Consider the following 3,603-nt stretch of genomic DNA (forward strand, 5'->3'; position numbering starts at 1 on the left):
ACGAAGCATGACGAGTTTTCACATGGGGGCTTGATGATATCCGTGTAACGATTCGCTGGAAGACACACTTGAATGGACAGCGATGCTCACTCTGTGTTATAGACGTACATACATACAGATATACAGAGGATATAATGAGGAAACATGACTGAACGCAGCCCAAGGTATAGTTGAAACAGGCCTGGCGGCTGCCAACGGAGCTGGTGTGATCCGTTCCCTGTCATCGCTGTCGTTCAGACTGCGCGAACGTTCCAAGTCTTCGGGAAAAATACGGATCAAACCGGCTATTATAGAAAATGAATGATCAAGCCTAGGAATTAAAGTCGCGTTGGATGGGGTTCACTAATAGCGTTTTAGTCGTGATAGTTGTAGTAGACTTAGGCTTGGTAAACTACAAACGGGAGCCCTATTCACTTGTGAATTATGTACGATGTGCTAGTAGGCCTATTAAATGCTGTAGGTGGTCAAGGCATAGAAAGGGATGCTAGCCAAGTTTGCAGGCACCGAAGATTTGATGCTGAGGTGGCGTACAGAGTGTTCGAAGATAGAGACATTTTATTACTGAAGGTCAATCGAACAGAGCTTCAGTTAGTTTCCTCAGGCATAAACGTACTAGGAGCAACGAACTATGTATGAACAAGATTCAAAAGAGGGAGAACTTGAAATTTATGGGCGCCGCATTCGCATGTAAAGATCCATAGGAGCTGAAGTAACGGATTGTTTTCGTTCGGAGACACTGTGCATATTTGGCGCCGTTCGTAGTACTAGGAAATATCGAGAGGATGTATAGTTTGAATAAAGGGGTATCCCCGCTGGTAATTGTAATAGAGGCCATAATGGAATAACTGTTGGAGACAACGTCTCAATGTCAAATACCATGAAGTCAACATGAATGCAATTGTTTGGTATTGATCATTTTTGCGTTCACATGGAAGTAATGAGACGGCTCTTCGTAGGTCTTGAGTATATGAGATTACCAGGCAATGGAAAGGCTAGTAGCGTGAGTAAACTTCTAAAATGAGATTGATTGAGTAGATGGACGTTTCTGTCTGTCTGACAACGGCTTTCATCAGGCTGTTTTAGCTCTGCTAAATATATTTAGACATCTATTTACAGTTTATATTGTTATTCAGTTTTATTGATACATCTATTTTTTTTGGCGCCAGCTATAATTACTATAAGAAGTTAACGAAACTAAGCCCTGCACGGGTTGAAAGCTGTATTACAATCAGGACTTAGAATACAGCCAGCTGAGTAGAATCTCCTACAGTCCCTCTTAGAACTTATCTAGCTAAACACAAGTTCATAAATTGAGTGTATATTTTAACAGCTTTGAAAGCTCTAATCTATAACATCTGTAATTTACTCCAGCTATGATTTTGCTATAATCTCGAATACGTACGAATAGGTCACGTACCCCTCAGCATCTTATTTCTTACATCATAACATTTAGGTTCTACATAACGGAACTGGCATCCACGTACCATGCTTGTTTACAAAAGACAAACGAATTTTACATAAGAGAGCTACCACCTCGTTAAGAGGAAGACAGTTTTGATGAGAGTTTGATTCATATTCTTGCGTGGCCTTTAGCGCACGACAGTGTCATGCTAGATTCCACATGAGCCACGTAATTTCGACCTGTTCCGACACACGTCCTGATATTGTATGATTTTACGAAAACCGCCCCCGGTAAGGGCATTTGTCATACTCATGTTGTGATTATTATACAATTGTGTGTAGTTCGATATTGGCAAATTTCTAGAATTAGTGTAGTATTGAAGTTGAAGCAAAATGACACGCGTGTTTCACAGGTACCAATTTAGCATGATGAAGTTGAGATTTAAGGACAAGTCACCATGCCATGAGGAACTCGTCGCCGATTGACGGTGTTCGCAGTGACTAAACGCCGTCGACGAATAGAGAACCAAAATTTGTCGATCGATCGAGTTGGACTTCCAACGTCGCAGTGTATTACTGGCCGCCATTTCAAATAAATCTCTACGATAACTGTTATTTTGGCTTCAAACCGGATGGTTAGTAAATTACTCCCGGCTGGATTGAATTTGCACGCGCATGTGTTATAGGTTGTTATTATTACTGGAAAAGCACAACCACGGGACAATTGATACTTAGACCGGGTGGTCCATGGTCGGTTCCGTTGAAACTAGTTAATATATATATCCATTCCGAAACTAGAAATCTTTGTTTTTTTCAGTGAACTTTATTCAGCAACATTAAGTTCCCGACGCTCTTTTTTATTAGCATAAACTTATCTCCCTTACCTTGAGTATGGAGTAGTGGTCCCAAGTTGTTATGTTATGCCTAACAACCCATCTTGACCTGAACACTAGAAAGGGGCAATTATAAAAGATCCCTGGCAGAAATTGATTATTTGACGGTCTGAAAAAAAGTCCCAAGGTGGCTATCAAACTTGACAAGACTTGAAATTCGTATTTTAGTTTCGTTCACTCCACTCCCCTATATGACCGTTACCGTTGACAACTAGAAAGGTTTCAATTTGAAACATCTTGTGTGATTGTAGTTTCTAAACGAAGCTGGGATGTCGACACATGCGTATTTGATGTTGATACGAGAGCAGATACTCTACAAACATTTTCTACTGAGCTGACAATGCAATATCGTATGAAAAAAAACTTCTGACATATTTGTTTGTTGCTTCATCTACGCACGCATCTCACATATTTAAGTTCGCAATTTCCCTGCGCCAAAACTTGAATCGTAGAACAACTTCGTTAAATAACAGATAAGCATCAGCGCATGGAATCGTTAGTAACGATAGAGTAGAAAATAGGTCTTCCTGTTTTTATTCTACGAACGAAATTGGTAAAGGGTTAAACTGGCGATCTTTCTCAATATTCTGTTATCTAAGTGTGTTCATCTCACTGATTATATATACACCGTATCTCTTTTTAATAAACTAATAGTAGAATAGAATAGATGTTATCAAAAATGTTTGCCATTGAAAAATAACGCAGTGACTCGCTTTATCATTTTGTTGTTTTAATTGCACGGGCACCCGCTGCTTTCGCCCTTCGTGCAGAACAGTGCAGATTCCCGATACGCATTGTCATCTTCTCAAGGTTGTATTCTTCCTCCTCGAACCTCAACGGATAACAGTGTTTACTTTGTTATGTTAGTAGCATATATGAGATGCGTATTCCAGACATGGGACAATGTCGATTAGGACCAAATAAGGCCTAGGAGACATGCCCTTATCGCCGTCAGTTTTTTTTCTCCTTGGGTTTCCCTTTACGTTATTTCTGTAAGTCGTATGTTTAACTCAACGCTTGCTTCACCCGATCTGTAGAAAGCGTCCTCGGTTGCGCATTTTCGATACAAACGGGCGGTAAAAAACGAAATGATAAATCGCTTGGAAATATTTTTCTTTAAATGGATCTTTCCGTCAGACTATTTGTACTTATCTGAATTGTGCTTTTTTCTTCTACTACTATGAAAAATGATCCTCCATCTGGCCTGCCCTATGAGGGTAAATAGTGAATATGCCAAATGGCAGTTGGTAATTAGTAGGAAAAAGTATAAGTAGAAACAAAAGCTTTCACATAACAGATTATATATATA

The sequence above is a fragment of the Varroa jacobsoni genome, unplaced genomic scaffold (assembly GCF_002532875.2).
Source record: "Varroa jacobsoni isolate VJ856 unplaced genomic scaffold, vjacob_1.0 scaffold_1274, whole genome shotgun sequence".
In the NCBI taxonomy this organism is placed as follows: domain Eukaryota; kingdom Metazoa; phylum Arthropoda; class Arachnida; order Mesostigmata; family Varroidae; genus Varroa; species Varroa jacobsoni.